This window comes from Taudactylus pleione, unplaced genomic scaffold (genome assembly GCF_031769625.1).
Source record: "Taudactylus pleione unplaced genomic scaffold, aTauple2 ptg000041l, whole genome shotgun sequence".
Taxonomy (NCBI): domain Eukaryota; kingdom Metazoa; phylum Chordata; class Amphibia; order Anura; family Myobatrachidae; genus Taudactylus; species Taudactylus pleione.
Genome location: NW_028284443.1, coordinates 23,835,722 through 23,855,798, shown reverse-complemented (window position 1 = coordinate 23,855,798; position 20,077 = coordinate 23,835,722). Strand labels below are relative to the sequence as shown.

General features: G+C 49.7%; 1 protein-coding gene across 1 annotated transcript in view; it reads right to left on the bottom strand.

The window, feature by feature from the left end:
- Positions 1-19,026, bottom strand: part of TMEM168 (transmembrane protein 168) — a 33,344-nt gene extending 14,318 nt beyond the window's left edge. Inside the window, exon 1 of the mRNA XM_088457700.1 lies at positions 18,801-19,026. The gene's annotated coding sequence lies outside the window, so the exon portion shown is untranslated. The remainder of the gene's footprint in view (positions 1-18,800) is intronic.
- Between the last annotated feature and the right edge of the window lie 1,051 nt (positions 19,027-20,077).

Below are 20,077 nucleotides of genomic sequence, written 5' to 3'. Positions count from 1 at the left end.
ATACTGTTTGTAACTAACTAACTCCCATCCATGAGCTTTACCTCTCAAACAACTGGGTCATTCCATGTCAAGTGGACCAGGGGCCCCCAATTGACCATCTCTGATCTTGTTGACATTTTGCATGAAGGTTGGTATATATGTAGAACTAACTTTGGTAAAATTTCAGTTCACAGTATGCAATAGTAGTAGAGTTGTGGCCCTGGTAGTGGAGGTAGGTGAAACGGTCACAGACTCCACTTTGCACAATCAGCCATGTTCAAGTAATTGCTGTGGAAGATCTATGAGAGCAAAAGTTGTGAAAGTGCACATGCTTATACAACTTTTGAGGCAGATTTAAAAAATTGCTGCCTCAAGGCTTACAAATAGTACTTTTTGACAGTATGAGGCCAACATTTTTTTTCCTGAAATTCAGCTGCCCATACCTCCAAAGGAAAACGACATTAGTATAGCTAACTATCGAGTGGACACCATCACAATTATAAAATAACAGACTTTAAAGTTACTTAGTTCCTGTGATAATGTCATCTAAAATTGCTTTCACAAATAGCTGAAAATTTAACGCTGTGAAATCCGATAGTAAAAAAGAAGCATAACCGATTTTCTTGAAACAACACTCATTAAAAAGAACAGACTTTAAACTAAAACATATATTTTTTTCTGGATAGGCGTTTTGCCTCAGAAGGTAGAGAACAGGCTTTAAAATATGAGATATGGTAAGAACTTACCTTTGTTATCTCTATTTCTACAAAGTCCACAGGGTTCCACAGGATACCTTGGGGTATAGGTGATGACATCAGGCATCGGGCACCATAGAGTTAAGTTTCAGCCTCCCAGGATGCACTAGGGTCCCCCTTCTATACCCCGCCCCCGAGCCAAGGCATCTCAGTTACGTACCAAGCCATAGGCCGGAGGAGGAGAATGAAGAGAGAGAAAAAAGATCTGGACACACATAAGAATCACATTCTCACCAGAGGGAGCCGGAAAAAAAACGGTGACCAGAGTAAAGCCCATCTGCAGCACAGGTGCGACAGGGCGGGAGTCCTGTGGAACCCTATGGACTTCGTAGAAATAGAGATAACAAAGGTAAGTTCTTACCATATCTCATATTTTCTACATCAGGGTCCATAGGGTATCCACAGGATACCTTGGGGATATCCCAAAGCAGTATCCTTTAAGGGTGGGGACGCTCCTGTGCTGAAAGGAGAATCCGCCACCCGAAGGAAGCATCCTGAGAGGCAAAGGTGTCAAATGCGTAATACCTCACAAAGATATGGACCGAGGACCATGTGGCAGCCTTGCAGATCTGGACTGCAGAGGCACCACGTCGAGCAGCCCACGAAGGACCCACAGACCTAGTGGAATGAGCCCTCACAGAGGAAGGAACCGGAAGGACTTCATGAAGATAAGCTTCTGAAATGGCCATACGAATCCAGCCTGCCAAAGTCTGCTTTGAAGCAGGCCAACCCGTTGTACGGAAGCCATAGAGGACAAACAAGGCGTCCGACTTCCTAAACGAAGAAGTGCGGTCAACATAAATCCTTAAGGCCCGCACAACATCCAAAGTGGCCTCACCCACTGAAAGATCAGGTGAGTTAAAAGCCGGCACAACGAGTTCCTCGTTGATGTGAAAACTGGAAACAACTTTAGGAAGGAAACCAGGACGAGTGCGCAGCACCACCCTGTTCCTATGAAAAATCAGAAAAGGGGGTCTACATGAGAGAGCCCCTAAGTCAGAAACACGTCTGGCCGAAGCAATGGCCAAAAGGAAAATAGTTTTAGCTGTCAGCCATTTGAGGTCCACTGAGCCCAGTGGTTCAAACGGCGGCCCCTGGAGAGCCCTCAGGACCATAGCTAAATCCCAAGGCGCCACCGGTGGAACACAAGGTGGCTGAATTCTGAGAACACCTTGCATAAAGGTGCGCACATCAGGGATTGCAGCAATCCTACGATGGAACCAGACGGACAGGGCAGACACCTGCACTTTCAGAGATGCAAGGCGAAGCCCATGGTCCAGTCCCGCCTATAGGAAAGCTAACACTCTAGACAGACTGAACTCCCGAGGAGCATAACCTCTCGGCCGACACCACTGGAAGAACGTATGCCACACACGATGGTAAATCCTTGCAGAGGACGGTTTCCGAGCCCTGAGCATTGTTTGCACTACAGAGCTGGAAAACCCCCTGGACCTTAACATGGCCATCTCAACAGCCACGCCGTCAAAGACAGCCGAGTCAGGTCCGGATGAAGACAAGGACCCTGTGACAGGAAGTCCGGGCGTAACGGCAACCGTAGAGGAATGTCCACGGACAGTCCCTGGAGGTCTGAGAACCAGTGCCTACGGGGCCACGCGGGAGCTATCAACAGGAGCGTCCCTCCTTCCTGTTTGAATTTCCGGATTACCCGTGGAAGAAGGGAAAACGGAGGAAACAGAGAAGCAAACCGGAACGTCCACCGGACGGACAGAACATCCACCAGAGACGCCTTTTCATCTCTTGTGCGAGACCCGTACACCGGCAACTTCTTGTTGTGCCGTGACGCCATGAGGTCGATCTCTGGAAGACCCCACCTGTCCACCAGAAGTTGAAAGACGTCCTGGTGCAGAGACCATTCCCCCGGATGAACGTCCTGACGACTGAGAAAGTCCGCCTCCCAGTTTAGGACTCCCGGGATGAAGACTGCTGATATGGCCGGGAGATTGCGCTCCGCCCAAACCAGGATTCGGGACACCTCTACGAGAGCCGCCCGACTTCGGGTTCCTCCTTGCCGATTTATGTAGGCCACGGTGGTAGCGTTGTCCGATTGGACCTGCACTGGGTGACCTTGGAGAACCCGATGTGCCTGCTGGAGAGCATTGAACACCGCGCGGAGCTCCAAGATGTTTATTGGAAGCTCTGTTTCCACCCGAGTCCACCTGCCTTGGAACAAGTGTGGACCCGTGACTGCTCCCCAGCCTCGAAGACTGGCGTCCGTTGTCAACAGGACCCAATTCGCCACCCAGAACGGACGACCCCTGTTGAGATGGGTCGTCTGCAACCACCAGGCCATGGACAGGCGAACCTCCGGAGTGAGCACCATCGTCTGGGATTTTAGACTCTGAGGCAGTCCATTCCATTTGGACAGGATCAATTGCTGCAGAGGTCTGGAGTGAAACTGGGCATATTCCACCATGTCGAAGATCGACACCATGGAGCCCAGTAACCTCATCGCCGAGTGCAGAGACACACGGCGATTCTGCAGACAACTGCGCACCCTCAACTGCAAGGCAGAGATCTTTTCCCCCGTCACAAAGATCCTTTGCTGTCCGGAGTCCAATAAGGCTCCGAGGTGCAGAATCCTCTGAGACGGGATCAGGGTGGACTTCTGCCAGTTTATCAACCAGCCGTGCCGTTGTAGTACCGCAATGGTCAGGTCCAAGTGGCGTAGAAGCAGCTCTGGAGATCCTGCCACCAACAGAAGGTCGTCCAAGTACGGCAACATGCGGACTCCCTGCAGCCGCAAGGAAGCCGCCATGAACGCCATCACCTTGGTGAATACACGTGTGCTGTCGCCAGCCCAAAGTGGTCGTTGCAGATTGCAAACCTGAGGAACTGTTGATGGCGCAAAAGAATAGGGACATGCAGGTCAGCGTCCTGTATGTCCAACGACACCATGTAATCCCCAGGTTCCAGCGCCAGAATGATGGACCGTAGGGTCTCCATCTGAAACCTCGGCACCCGCAAAGACTTGTTGAGTGCTTTGAGGTTGAGGATCGGACGATACGACCCATTGGGTTTCTGCACCAAAAACAGATTGGAATAGAAACCCTGGCCCCTCTGGGAGAATGGAACAGGCACTATAACTCCAGCCTGGAGCATAGTGTGCAAAACCTTCCGCAGTTCCATGGCTTTGTTCCGGTCTGATGGAAGACCCGTGGTGAAGAATCGAGACGGGGGCCTGTGCCGAAAGGAGAGGACGTACCCGTGAGAAACCACCTCGAGAACCCAAGTGTCTGTCATGGTAACCGACCAACACTGGGCGAACTGCATCAGGCGGCCACCCACTTTGGAATCCCCCAAAGGGAGGCCCGAACCGTCAGGCCGCAGGCTTGTCATCGGGCTTAGGGGCCAGACGTCTGGTACTCCAGGCCTGTTTCCGGGGCTTGGCCAATTTTTTGGGGCCAGCCTGTCTAAGAAAAGACTGCGTCTTAGGCCTACCCTGGGCCCTGTAAGGCCGAAATGACGACGTACCTGAAGCGGAAGGAACCGCAGCAGACGGAAGACATGCCGATTTGGCTGCCGCCAGCGTGGCTACGATTTTGTCCAGATCCGGACCAAAGAGGACTTCTCCATTGAAAGGCAAAGCTTCCAAGCCCTTCTTGGAATCAGCGTCCGCCTTCCAAGATTGCAACCATAAGGTGCGACGAGCAGCTACAGCCGCCAAAGAAATCTGAGACGCCAAGGTACTGATATCCAAGGCCGCCTCATTGATATAAGTGGCCGAGTCCCGAAGATTGCCTATCAACTCGGTCTGTTCAGCCGAACAGTCGGAATCGAGAGACGTCTCCAAACTATCAGCCCAGCACTCCATAGTCCTGGCTACCCAACAAATGGCCATAGCCGGCCTAGCTGCCCCCCAGCAAGGGAATAAACGGACTTTAGGCAGATCTCTACCTTACCGTCCGTAGCATCCTTCAAGGAATACATGGAGGGCATGGGCAATGTGGCACTTCGGACTAGGCGTGTCACATGAGAATCCACCTGTGGAGGGGATTCCCACTTAGAAAAATAATTATCCGCAAACGGATAAGCCACCGGCAAACGCCTCTGAGGCTGATACCGTTTGCCCGGATGTTTCCACGCCTCCTCTAAATGGTCCACTAACTGACCCGAAAGAGGAAACACTGTGGCGTCACCCTTAAGATCCTTAAAAAAGGCATATTTAGATTTTGACACCGGAGGATTTTCATCCTCAATCACTAAAGCTGTGCGGACTGCCCGAATAAGTCCAGGAATGTAAACCTTGGACCTAGCGTCCGACTCTTTAGTACGGAGAGGTTCCTGGTCCGAAAGATCCAGAATCTCCCCATCATCAGACGTCACGTCATCATCCTCATAAGGAGCGGACAGAGACACCACCGACCGCTTATGTGGCCTCAACATAGACTCCCCTTGTAACACGTCCGACAAGTGCTGTACAGAACTTGTCTGAGAATTAACCCACGCAGGCTCCTGAGAAACCTGGGGAGGGGAAATAGGGAGACTGTGTGGTACCATCAATTGTCTCGGGAAACCCTGCATGGGTGACGACACCACTGACTGCTGGGACACACCCATCTGTGAGAATGCAGGCTGCGGAGCTAACTGGCCCACGAGGGTTGTAAGCGCTTTGGCGAAACAAGCCCAGGGCGGCTCCTGTACCGGGGCCGTGACAGTAATTGGCCGCGCCAATAAATAACACTGCCGACATAGCCCCTCCGCGCTACCCCCCCCCTCCGCTATTGGTACCTTACACGTAGTACACATAGGTAGGAGAGGAAAGTCACTCTCAGACATGATGGTAAGTATGTGACCCCTCTCACTGATACTTGTAGTATAGTGTGAGACCACCCTGCAATCACCGCACCGCAAGGGCTTTAGCAGAAAAAGATCAGGGACAGTGAAAAGGCTGACAGCAGAAAATGAAAGTACAGGCAGCAGCGCTAGCAGAAGTCACATACAATGCAGAGAAAATCAATTCCTGCACTAACAGCGCTGATAATCAACTACAGAGACACGGAGCCTGGTAGGACACAGCGCTGCATACACAGACCTGAACCAAACGGAGGAGAGGTATGCCGGGGGACCCAGACCGCTATGCCACCGCTCCCAAGCTTCCAGCAGTGTTCACCATGCGTCTTGTAAAGACGGCCACCGAGGAGCATAGAGGAGGCCGGCCTGGGGGAGGAGCACTGCCACAGGGCCAGTCAGCACAGTGCAGAGAGGGCTGTGTGCAGCGGGGGAGGCGCCGGCTGTGTACAGGGAAGGCGCGCTCCCCTGGCATGCAATTAACCCCTGGGACGCCGCAGCGCTACCGCTCAGCCGCGGTCCGCTGTCCCAGGGGGGTAGTGGAAGCGCAGGTTAGGTACCTGGCTCCACGCTGCAGCCAGTCCCCAGGGAGCCCCCTGCCTGGGGACTCTGGACCATGTTTCAGCAGGGTCCCGCCACGGGACCCTGCTGCTTACCTGCTGCCCCCTTGGATCCGGCCATGGTCCCAAACATCTGGGGTCACCGCTAGCTGTGACCCCAAATGCTTACCAGCATCCCCGGATTGGTACCGGCGTTCTGGTACTGGCGGGGGTGTAGGGAAGACAGCATGGACGTCAGCACTGACTGTCCATGCTGTACTTCCAGATGTGCTGCCACAGCTGCATTGAAGAAACTTCAGGGGCTATTCTTAGCCCCCCTCTAACAGGTGCATCCGACTCCGGCCGTGCACCAAACGAAACTGAGATGCCTTGGCTCGGGGGCGGGGTATAGGCGGGGGACCCTAGTGCATCCTGGGAGGCTAAAACTTAACTCTATGGTGCCCGATGCCTGACGTCATCACCTATACCCCAAGGTATCCTGTGGATACCCTATGGACCCTGATGTAGAAAGTTAGGTCACTTTTGGCTTATGGTGCATACACACGGTCAGACCTGTCAGACGAAAGATGAACTACGAACGATAAATGACGAACAATTTGAACGATTTTACCAACGATTTCATGAACTACAAACGATTTTGACAGTATTAAAATGAATGAAAATCGACCAAATCTGACTGCAAACACATCAGATGTCAGATATTGTTATCTGACAAACGGGAATACGCATCGTTCATCGTTGTAGGCAGACGTTAGATTTTCTTTCAGATATGAACAATTTTTTAAATCGTTATTGCACAAATCTGAAGGAAAATCTGGCCGGGTGTATGCACCTTTACGCTGTACTTAATGTTATGGACAACATGGCATTTTTAACTTGCTTTTACTATAAGGCAATGAGAGTTTGAATCTTGTAATTGGGCACAGCTATACAACTTTTAGTGCTCATTTTAAAAATATTTATTTGGACTAAATAATTATAATAATAAATAATAATAGTCCAATAGTTTATGGATACATTTGGCACGGCTTTGATTCACTTTCGTAACTTTCAGCAGGTTAAATTTTTTTCTAATCTGAAAAGTTTATTGTATTGTTTATTGTTCTTGTAATTAGGCACAGCTATACAACTTTCAGTGCTCATTTTAAAAATATTTCTTTGGACTAATAAAGACTAAGATTTTTTTGTTAAATTAAAATTAAAAGTTATAAAAAAAAAAAAAAACGGTCACAACTCACAACAACTTTGACAAGATTTTGCTTAAATTGTTAATTTGGAATAAAACTTTAATGGAACAATAAGTTAGTGAAAATCATCGCTTGTTTTGTATTTTGTTGCATATACAGTACATATTGTTACATGTTGTGTCACTGATGTTTGAATTAAATATTAATACTGTTATTTTTGAAATATTGTTATGTATTCGAAACTGTATATTAAAAATGTTATGTATTTTTTAATCTAATTTCAAGTAAATGCATTTTTCAGATTAGAAAGTAAGATAAAGATGGAACCTGCTGAAATTTACGAAGTGAATCAAAGCTGTGCTAAATGTATCCGTGAACTATTATTATTTATTAATATTTAGTCCAATAAACATTTTAAAAATGAGCACTAAAAGTTGTATAGCTGTGCCTAATTACAAGATTCAAACTCTCATTGCCTTATAGTGAGAGCCATTTAAACATGCCTTGTTGTCCATAATATTAAGTACAGCGTAAGCCAAAAGTGACCTAACTTTAAAGCCTGTTTTCTCCCTTCTGAGGCAAAACGCCTATCCAGAAAAAATGTGTTGTAGTTTAAAGTCTGCTTTTTTTTAAATGAGTGTTGTTTCAAGAAAATGGGTTATGCTTCTTTTTAGCTATTGGACTTTAAAGATGGCTGAAAATTTAACGTGCGGTTTGTGAAAGCAATTTTAGATGACATTATCACAGGAACTAAGTAACTTTAAAATTTTATGATTGTGATGGTGTCCACTTGGATAGTTAGGTATACTAATGTTTTCCTTTGGAGATATCGGCAGCATAATTCCAGAAAAAAATTTACACAACGGATTTTTTGGCCTACTTTGGCCTCATACTGGCAAAAAGTACTGTTTTGTAAGCTTTGAGGGAGGGATTATTGTAATCAGCATCAAAAGTTGTATAAGCATGTGCACTTTCACAACTTTTGCTCTCATAGATCTTCCAGAGCACTTACTTGAACATTGCTGATTGTCACCGACTCTGCGGTGCACAGTTTCACCTACCTCCACTACCAGGGCCACAACTCCACTACTATTGCATACTGTGAACTGAAACTTAACCAAAGTTAGTTCTACATACAGTATATACCAACCTTCATGCAAAATTTCATCAAAATCAGAGATGGTCCACTTGACACGGAATGACCCAACTTCAACCTTCTCGCTATAAGTGACACATGGCTCACACTCGGACACTGCCTCATCTGGTCACTGGCAAGACCATCATGATTTTAAATCTTGCATCTGGTGGGAGTGGCTATGCCCCCCTGTTGAGACCACTGATGTTGGTAACTATGTATGGTCAGGAGCAATATGCAATCTGTGCTAGTTAAACTTATTATATACCATAAGCTTGTAAAAAAAAACGTCTTTCTCTGTTGTTAATAATAGAGATGGATTCATCATCTGTTAAACAATAAAACAAAATTAAAGTTGTAGCATAATTAGCATTTTTGGAAAAAAACACATTCACCCAAAGTGCACATATTTACAGATATCTATTTGGTAAGCATACATAAATCCAACAATTGTGTGCATGCACGCACACTGCATCTAGTGTGTATACTGGGTATGAACATACATTTTTTTGAAGTTTAAATGCCCAATAAATCTAAAACTATAAATAATATGAACAAGTAGCAATTAGTTATATAGACCATCCTCAAAGCATAAAAAGTATAATTACCCATAAATAAAGAATAAGAATAGATATTGAGAATAATACTGATGAAGGGAGATTTGCCACTAAAACTGTTGCAATATATTACATTTGTTTGCACATGCTCAATAAATGGCTAGTATTTAGGGGTCTATGTACTAATAATTGCGGAATTGCTGTGATTATTATGTACCCATATCAAAAGGGTATGCAGTCGGGAAGCCGGCGGACCTAATCCCGACAGCCGGCTTCCCGACTGTCACATCTCGGCAAGGGTCTAAAGACAGGCGTCGATATGCCGACGCCTGTCATTAGACATACGCCGTGAGCCCGACGCCCGGCATCAAAATCGAAGGGACGATGGGCACGGATAGCCGCGGGGGGGAGGGATAGGTTTAGGGTTCCCGGGGGGGACTCAGGGTTAAGCACCCCCCTGGGAGGTTAGGTTTTAGGCTAGGGGAAGTTAGGGTCAGGCACCCCCCGGGGGGAGGTTAGGGTCAGGCACCCCCCGGGGGGAGGTTAGGGTCAGGCACCCCCCGGGGGGAGGTTAGGGTCAGGCACCCCCCGGGGGGAGGTTAGGGTCAGGCACCCCCCGGGGGGAGGTTAGGGTCAGGCACCCCCCGGGGGGAGGTTAGGGTCAGGCACCCCCCGGGGGGAGGTTAGGGTCAGGCACCCCCCGGGGGGAGGTTAGGGTCAGGCACCCCCCGGGGGGAGGTTAGGGTCAGGCACCCCCCGGGGGACTTAGGTTTAGGCTAGGGGAAGGGGGGGTTAGGTTTAGGCACTTAGAGGGGGGATTAGGGTTAGGTACTGGAGGGGGAGGTTAGGGACCCCTAAGGGAGGGTTAGAGTTAGGGGGTAGAATTAGGTTAGCTAATACTTAACTGAGGATGATCGGGATTTCCACTGCTGCCGGGATGCTGGTGTTGGGATTCCAACCGCCGGGATTCCATCAAAGGGAATATTTTAATTTTTAATTAAAATATCCCCACTATGTACAAATGGGAACTCGCAGGGGCAGCGGTTGCTGTAACTGCTGTCCCTCCAAGTTATATCCCTGGTATTTAGTAGAAGTCTTTCACGTTTGTGAAAGACTTCTCCGGGGGAAGCTGACACTGCGCATGCGCACAGTGTGAGCTTCCCGAAGCCGGTCAAAGGCTGTGAGGGAGAGAGATCAAAAGATTTCTCTCCTGCATATGGTGTAAACTATCATTTCGATTTTTGTAGTGTGGTACATCGGGTCAGTTTGTAGTCCCCATTGATAGTAATGGGGACTGCGATCTGCAGTGCTAATTAGTACTCTGCCGGATATTTCTGTGAAATCGCCTGCATTGTGCCATTAGTACATAGGCGCAATACATAATATTATGCAAAAACTGCAGTTTCTACATAATTTTATGTAAAAAACAGCTTGATACATAGGCCTGTCAATCATTAATTTCTCTGTTAACACAAAGACCACCTTATTGAGGCGGTGTGAATACAGGAAGGGACAAAAACAAGCAACTATCAAATCTGAATGATAGAAATCTAAGGTATTTACAGATTAATGGGGCCTATGTATCAAGCTGTTTTTGCCATAAAATGATATAGAAACTGCAGTTTCTACATAATTTTTTGTAGTGTACCTATGTACTAAAAGCACAATGCAGGAGATTTCACAGAAATCTCCGAAAAAGTGCTAATTAGCGCTGCAGAGAGCAGTCCCCATTATTATCAATGGGACTACGATCGGACCCTCAATTTACTAAACTCCAAAAAAACAAGAGATATGGTAAGAACTTACCTTTGTTATCTCTGTTTCTACGAAGTCCATAGGGTCCACAGGGTTGACCTTGGGGTATAGCTGGATCTGGATCCACGGGCACCACGCAGTTAAAGCTTTGCTGCTCCCAGGATGCACTTGGGTCCGTCCTCCTCTATACCCCGCCCCCGGCCACAGGCACCTCAGTTGGTAAGCAGCTAAGGCCGGAGGAGGAGACTAAACAGAGAGAAGGAAGACTGGAACACACAAGAAACCATTCTCACAGAAATGGGAGACGGAAAACCGGTGACCAGCCACACAGCCCATATGAAGCCAGGTGCGTCAGGGCGGGCGCCCTGTAGACCCTATGGACTTCGTAGAAACAGAGATAACAAAGGTAAGTTCTTACCATATCTCTTGTTTTCTACTTCAGGGTCCATAGGGGGTCCACAGGGTTGACCTTGGGGATGTCCCAAAGCAGTTCAACTAAGGGCGGGGACGCTCCTGTGCTGAAAGGAGTACCCGGCACGCAAAGGATGCATCCTGAGAGGCGAAGGTGTCAAACGCATAGAACCTCAAAAACGTTTGAATTGAAGACCAAGTGGCCGCCTTACACAGCTGAACAGCGGAGGCGCCACGTCTAGCAGCCCAAGAGGGACCCACAGAACGAGTGGAATGAGCCTTAACAGAGGCTGGCACAGGTAAACCCTCCTGTGCATAAGCCTCACAAATAACAGAACGAAGCCAACGGGCTAACGTTTGCTTGTTGGCAGGCCAACCCCTCTTGTGAAAACCGAAGAGGACAAACAATGAATCCGACTTCCTAACCGGAGCAGTCCGGTTCACATAGATTCTAAGTGCCCGGACTACATCTAAGGAAGCCTCACCAGCTGAAAGATCAGGTGACTGAAAAGCTGGCACAACAAGTTCCTGATTAATGTGGAACTTTGAGACCACTTTGGGCAAAAACTCAGGACGAGTGCGAAGCACCGCTCTGTCCTGATGAAAAATCAGAAAAGGGGGGGCGACAGGAAAGCGCCCCCAACTCTGACACCCTCCTGGCAGAAGCAATTGCTAGGAGAAAAACGGTCTTGAACGTCAGCCACTTGAGGTCCACCACCTCGAGAGGCTCAAAAGGAGGACCCTGCAAGACCCGTAGCACCACCGCCAAGTCCCAAGGAGCCACAGGAGGCACGAAGGGAGGCTGTATCCTGAGAACACCCTGGAAAAAGGTGTGAACATCCGGTAGTGTAGCAATCCGTCGCTGAAACCACACGGACAAAGCAGACACATGAACCTTCAGAGAGGCCAGGCGTAAGCCGAGGTCCAAACCTGATTGAAGGAACTCCAAGATTCTGGAAACTCGGAACACCTGAGGATCATAGTTTCTGGATTCACACCACTGAAAGTAAGTGCGCCACACCCTGTGGTAAATCCGTGCGGAGGCAGGCTTGCGTGCCCTAAGCATGGTACCAATGACCAAACTGGAGAAACCCCTAGACCTCAAGACGGCTGTCTCAAGAGCCACGCCGTCAAAGACAGCCGACCCAGATCCGGGTAAAGGCAGGGCCCTTGAGACAACAGGTCCCGATGCTGAGGAAGAAGGTACGGAGCGTCGATGGAGAGACACCTCAGATCGGAGTACCAAGGACGTCTGGGCCACGCCGAAGCAACCAGCATGAGCGTGCCGCCGTCCTGCTAGAATTTCCGCAGAACCCGAGGAAGTAAGGATATCAGAGGAAACAGATACGCCAGGTGAAACATCCATTTCACCGACAGCGCGTCTACCAGACTGGCGCCTGCGTCTCTTGTCCTTGACCCGTAAACGGGCAACTTGTGATTGTGACGGGAGGCCATCAAGTCCAGCTCCGGCAGCCCCCACCTGTCCACGAGTAGCTGAAACACCTCTGGGTGAAGCGACCATTCCCTGGGATGCACGTCGTGACGGCTGAGGAAGTCCGCCTCCCAATTGAGGACTCCAGGAATGAAGACTGCCGAGATCGCTAGAATGTGACACTCCGCCCAAGCAAGGATGCGAGACACCTCCGACATCGCTGCCCGACTTCGAGTTCCTCCTTGGTGGTTGATATACGCCACCGTGGTGGCGTTGTCGGACTGCACCTGAACCGCCTTTCCGTGAAGAGCGGGACCGGACGACTGCAGGGCCCGATAAACCGCCCGCAGTTCCAGAATGTTGATGGGAAGAAGAGCTTCTGGCATCCGTCGTGAGCAGGACCCAGTCCGGGATCCAAAAGGGGCGCCCCTCGACCAGATGAGCTGTCTGAAGCCACCAAGCCAAAGACTGCCGAACCTCCGGGGACAACACCAGCAACTGAGAGCGGATCCGGTGAGGTAATCCGTTCCATTCCGATAGAATCAGCCCCTGCAAGAGCCGGGAATGGAACTGGGCAAATTCCACCATGTCGAATGTTGACACCATGGAGCCCAAAACCCTCATAGCCGAATGGACCGACTGGCGGCAACTGCTCAGGCAACTGTGTATTCTCAGCTGCAGGGAGGAGACCTTCTCCGGGGTCAGGAAGATCCTTTGCTGACGAGAATCCAGCAGGGCTCCCAAATGAACCATCCGCTGAGATGGAATCAGGGAGGACTTTTTCCAATTTATCAGCCACCCGTGCGCTTGCAGGCAAGCGTCCGTCAAGTGGAGATGATGAAGCAGTACCTCCGGGGAACTCGCCAGCAACAGGAGGTCGTCCAGATACGGTAGTAGCCGTACATTCTGGTTCCGAAGATGTGCGGCCATGACCGCCATAATCTTCGTGAACACCCTCGGTGCCGTGGAGAGACCAAAGGGTAGCGCCCGGAACTGGTAATGGTGTTGAAGGATAGCGAACCTCAGATAGCGCTGGTGCAAAGGTGCTATCGGAACATGGAGGTAGGCGTCCTGGATATCCAGGGACACCATGTAATCCCCCGGTTCCATCGCCAGAATGATGGAACGTAACGTTTCCATCCTGAACTTGGGAACTCTGAGGAATTTGTTCAGAGACTTCAAGTTGAGGATAGGGTGATGAGAACCATTGGGTTTCTGCACCAGAAACAGAGAAGAATAGTACCCCGTCCCTCGTTGTATTTGAGGAACGGGAACAATGACCCCTGCTGTCAGCAAGGACTCTATAGCTTCCTGAATCTGTAAAGACTTGGTCGTATCCTGAGAAGGACTCGTGCAGAAAAACTGGTGGGGCGGTCTGTGCCGAAAAGACAGGGCGTACCCCTGGGAGACCACTTCTCGAACCCAGGCATCCGTGGTGGTATTGTGCCAGCACTGGGCAAATAGAAGAAGTCGGCCTCCCACTCTGGGGTCCCCCAGAGGGAGGCCCGTTCCATCAGGTAGGTTTATCTTCCTGCTTGGAAGAAGGGTGCCTGGCACTCCAGGGCTGCTTCTTGGGCTTAGAAGCGGCCTTGGTCGTCGACTGCCTCGGGAAGGACTGACCTTTGGCCTTGCCCTGAACCCGAAAGGACCGAAAAGCAGAGCTCCGTACCTTGGTAGGAGCAGAAGCCGAAGGGAGGAAGGCTGATTTAGACTTAGCCAGAGTGTCCACAATTTTGTCCAAGTCTGGACCAAAAAGCAACTCCCCATTAAAAGGTAAGGCCTCCAGTCCCTTTTTGGAGTCAGCGTCAGCTCTCCAAGACCTCAGCCACAAGGACCGACGCGCCGACACAGCTGCAGCCGACACCCGAGAGGTTAGCAGGCTTGCGTCTAACGATGCTTCCCCAATGTAGGAACCCGCATCCCTCATTTGACCTATCAATGCTCTCTGGATCTCCGGAGCATCTTCCAGAAAGGTATCCTCTAAAGCATTGGCCCAGCTCTCGATGGCCTTAGCCACCCAAGAGATGGCCATGGACGGACGGGCCACCGCCCCCGAGAGAGAGTAGATAGACTTCAAACAAGTCTCCACCTTCCTGTCCGTGGGATCTTTCAGGGAGGAGATCGACGGCAAAGGCAGCGTAGCGCTTTTAATTAAGCGGGTAATGTGGGAATCCACCGCTGGAGGAGTTTCTCACTTCCTGCAATGAGCCTCCGGAAACGGATAGTTCGAAGCCAACCGCTTCTGCGGTTGGAACCTCTTGCTGGGCAACTGCCAGGCCCCAGCCATATGATCCGTCAATTAATCGGACAGGGGAAAAACCGTCGAAGCTACCTTGGCCTTTTTAAAATTTGGGTATTTTGACCTGGGGGCGGGCACATCCTCCTCAATGTGAAGGATGGCCCGCACCGCCCTAACCAATGCCGGCACATTATTGGAAGACTTAGCCTCCATCTCCTGGGCCCCGGCATCCGAGTCAGAGTCCTCATGGATCTCCCAGTCATCCGAAGACACGTCCGTGTCCATGAACTGAGCCGCCAGTGAAGCCGGAATGGAACGCTTGGACGCCCGTGGGGGCAAATCACTGTGCAACATATTTTGAAAAGCCGATGACGAAGCCACCAGACTCTGAACAGAGCTGGAGAGGACGTCCACCCAAGGCGGGGGCACTGCCTGAGGATACCCCTGAGAAGGTACCTTCGACTGCTGCGGCACCGTGGGGGATTGCACGTATACCGGCAAACCCGCATAAGGACCCACAGTCTGAGACCCGGGAGGAGACTGCACCAGACGAGTCACACCCGGGGAACGGGGGATGGTAGGCTGGGGCAACGCCCTAGAAGGGGCCGCAGTCGGGACCGCAAGTCGGTCCGCGATTGACGCCAGCACTTGCGTAAACATCGCCCACGGAGGGTCCTGTGCCACCGGGGGATTAGAGGGTCCAGGTACCAACTGGCACCGCCCGCACAGACCGTCCTGAGACAAATCTGCCCCGTCAACCCCTGCCGAACAGCGTCGGCAGGAAAACAACACAGGAGCCTCGAAGCGCTCATTCCCCTCATCAGACATGACACAAACTTTTTTTGCAATAAAAGTGTATCACCGAAACGAGGTAAGTCGTATAACACCCACGCACTCCCAAGTATGCAACCCAAACAGCCCACAATATGGTACTGAGGAGCACACCGCAGTATGTGACGGACCTCACAAATACGTAGATTTATATAAGTGAGGTACCCAGAAAGAACACCCCTCCCCCACGCACCTGCGGGACGTAGGAGAAGGAAAGGGATAGGTAAAAAGCTGACAGTAAGTAGAAAATAAGCACAGACAGCAGCACTAGCAATAGTCACATACCATGCAGAGAAGTATTACTCACTGCACCTTCCGCTACAATCAACCTCCCAGATTCAGTGTCTGGGAGGGCTATAGCGCTGCGAACACCGTCCTGAACAGGGGAGAGGTACGCAGGGGGACTGGTCCACTGTAAGCCTGCCTGGGAGCTCTGCGATGCTGCCTGAGGAAGATGGCCGCCGGAGAGCTCTGAGGAGGAGTGGCCAGAAGATAACAGCCCAGCGACGCCAGCACACATGAGAGAAGGCGCGCTGGGCTGAGGGGAGGAGCGCTGAAGTAGGGAAGGCTGCCTCCCCTGCTAGTACTAAACCCCCGGGGAAGCCGGTTCCCCGCCGGTACTTACACCCCGGGGGCCAGCGGTCACGCGGGGTATTCCTGAAGAGGGGGAGCCCGCCGCCGCTACTAGCGCCGCCGGTCTGTCCCCAGAGACCGGCGGCATGAAAACTGCATTATCCCCGCGTGCAGCGCTGACAGCACTGCACGCGGCTTACCTGGCCCCTTCAGTCCGGCAGCAGTCAGTGGGAGCTCCCGGAGCCACGCTAGTACTGACTCCGGGGTCCTGCTGCGATCCCCGGATCAGTACCGGCGTCGCAGCGCCAGCGGGGCTGTTGGAGCGGCAGCGTAGACGTCCAGATGGACAGTCTGATGCTGCCGCTCTGAAGACAGTAAAAATAAAATAATAAAATCTTCGTTTTTTAAAAAAAAATAAAGCTTAGGGGCTGCTTATGCAGCCCCACTGCGCAGGGTGACCCGACTCCGGCCGGGCACCAACTAAAACTGAGGTGCCTGTGGCCGGGGGCGGGGTATAGAGGAGGACGGACCCAAGTGCATCCTGGGAGCAGCAAAGCTTTAACTGCGTGGTGCCCGTGGATCCAGATCCAGCTATACCCCAAGGTCAACCCTGTGGACCCCCTATGGACCCTGAAGTAGAAGCAAAGCTTTTCAGAGTTTAGCCAAGGTAGTTTACACCATCTTCAGATGGTGTAAACTACTGTAAGCCTATGGGGGCTCAAGGGGCAGGGGTAGGAGAGAGATCTTTCGATCTCTCTCTCGCAGCCCCCGGCCGGCTCCAGAAGCTGACACTGTGCACAGCTTTCCCCGGGGAAGTCTCACTCCTGTGAAACACTTCCACAATTTGCCGGGAATGTAACTCGCAGGGACAGTGGTTACCGCAACTGCTGTCCCTGCGAGTTCCCCTTGGTACATAGCAGGGGATATTTTCATTAAAAACAAAAATATCCCCTGCAAGTTGGACAAATAATAATCGCGGCAGTATCACGATTTTTAGTACATATACTCCTAATGAGAGAAAAGGTATACAGTATGGAATCTTCATTATCTGGGTGAAATGAGTCAACATGTAATGCTCAGTTTTTGTCCTAGGCCCTGCCACTACATTTTTACACTTCCTTATACTAAGGATTCATTCCTACAAGGAAATTACCTATCTTTCTTATTCCAGCATAGGTTGAACACCAATCACTGGCTCTCACATTGAGCTTGTGTTATAATCAAAGTGTTCTAAAGTGATCCCAATAGAATACATTGCCACTCCCTCTACCCTGCAAGTGTTCGTGAAAACAGATCTTTAGGCCAACCTGTAAAAGTATAAATAATAAAGGCCTAATAATAATGAAAGGTTTGTTATATTTCTCTATATAACACAGTGAAACACTGTAAAATGACTGATGGCTACATCCATAGCTACCTATTGTCACAGAAAAGAAAAAAAACATTGAAAATGCTCCCAGTTTACAAAGACTACATTTCTCAATGTGATATCTTGGACAAAATTAAAGCTAAAGGAGAATACTAGCCTTTCCGACCTTTTCAATTACTTAATATAAACTCCATTTTCCAAACCGTAGTCATCTAACCTGGTAACCTCACAGCCTGACTCACTCCAGACTCCAATGCTACCGTACACAGAGATTTTAAATTTCTCCACGTACTACAGAGTTAACTTCATCCAATATAACACTGCAACCTAGGGGCCTATGTATTAGTAATAGCAACACTGCCGCATTTAAAAACAGTTGATCTTGCGGCAGATTTTTTACTAAAATGCCCTGTCTATGTACTAACTGTAACTTGCAGGGACTGTGGGAACGATAACCTATCTCCAGCATATTGGAGAAGTCTCGCATTTGGCGTAAACCGAGGGGATAAAACTGCTTTGGTACATAGGGGTCAGACCGTAACTGCGGTTTCTACATAATTTTAGAAAAAATGGGCTTGCTAGTGCTGAGATGTTTCTTAAAAAAAGAAACAACAGTCAAGCACAAATTTTTGCACAAAGTATCTCAGACATGTTTATACAGGGCATAATGCCACGCACACAAAAAGCATTTTAGGTCTTGTTAAGTAAAACTTTTATACTTGTTACTGTACTGCTGTGATATATTTTGCATACATACTCCACAATGACGAGAGGTGAATAGCAATAGGGAATATGCCATTAAGTACTATTAAAACTCGTCGGTGATAACATTTCTTATTTGTGCTGACTTCCTGGTTATTGTTACGTCATTAGATACATTGTAAACAAAGAATATTTTTCTTTTATAGGACATCGCCATGACAATATTGCTATCTGATTAATGTGCTATGTGCTGATGCATGGCCAGTTACACTGACTGCTACGGTAGGTGTCCTGCGGGCTTTCTAGCGGCTTGTCCGGGGCCAGATCATCTAGTATTTAAGCTGTCCAGTTCCTGTGGCACTACAAGTGCAAGCAGACCACACACCAGCAAGGGATATGCAGTGCAATCACATAGGTTCCCCGGATCTTTAGTACTATATAGTCTTTGTATGCCAGCCCCTGCTCGGACATTAATATTACAGTATATATATCCCGTACACACTTACTCGGCGCTGTCCCGGTTGGCAGGGTGCAATCACAGCTCTCTCGGTAAAGCCATTAAAGTTTCCCTGTTTCCGCAAACGCCGCCATGTTCAGGCTGTCACAGACTACGGGGCGCAGGAAGGGACAAAAAGCCAACAGCAGCTCAGGCTCAGCAGCGATAGCTCAGGTTTGATTTCTCTTCAGAGAAGAGGTCTGATAGTTTCTTGATTATTGGTTTCAGCACACAGCTTTCACACAACTGCATCTGATGTCCAGACTGTTTGAAATGCAACACAGGGGCATATCTGTTATAACTATTAAGTCAGTATCACAACGGATATTTTCATTTTGAATAAAAATATTTCTATGTACTACAGTTGAGTTAACTTATACCCCTTTCACATAGCTATTGGCAGGTCGCACACACGTCGTTCCCGGGTGCAACAGGCCTGAGATCCCCTTTCAGACTAGAGGCCCGACACGGCAATAATGCTGGGTCGATGACGTCACCACCATCACTGCTGAGCCGGCGCTTGAAGATGAGATCATCTCCAAGTGCCGGCTCTCCCTTTGCATACTTGCCTACTTTTGAAAAAGCATTTCAGGGAGATTGTGAAAGCAGCACCTATGAGCGCGGCGGTAAAGTGGATGTGTACTGAGGGGTGTGTCATAAAATGACTTACATCCTAATGTATATGAGCCCCAAAGCAGTTGGTAAGATCTACTTGTTGATGAAAATACACTGATACTTTTCAGAAAATGCTTGTAGCCATAGGGATCAATGGGGTAGATGTATTATAGCGGCACTTACCTTGCCGCTATAACGCTTCCCCTCTTTACCGAGGCGAAGCAGGAAGCACTACCTCTCATCGGCCGGAGAGGGGTAGCGTTAACTCCCCCCTCCGGCGCTACCCGCTAGAGACAGCAGCGCATCAGCCTAGTGCTGATGCGCTGTGTCTCTGTCCTGGCCAGCTCCACTGAGAATGCGCGGGATCTCGCAAGTATCGCGAGATCCCCGCATGGAGCCGATAGCCGCCGCAGCAGGGACAGCGCTGTCCCTGCTGTGTGGATAGGCTAGCGCCAGGCTGTAGCTGTCGATAACGACAGCTACAGCCGGCCGAACGGTCAGACGATCTGACCGTTCGTACATAGCCCAGGCTATCGGCGCTGCTATCTTGTAGATAGCAGCGCCGATAATGACAGGGGCGCATAGCGCCCCTGTCATTTACCGCCCAGACCCCCATTCATACATCGGGGAGAAGCGTTATCAGCGCACATAACGTGCGCTGATACCTCTTCT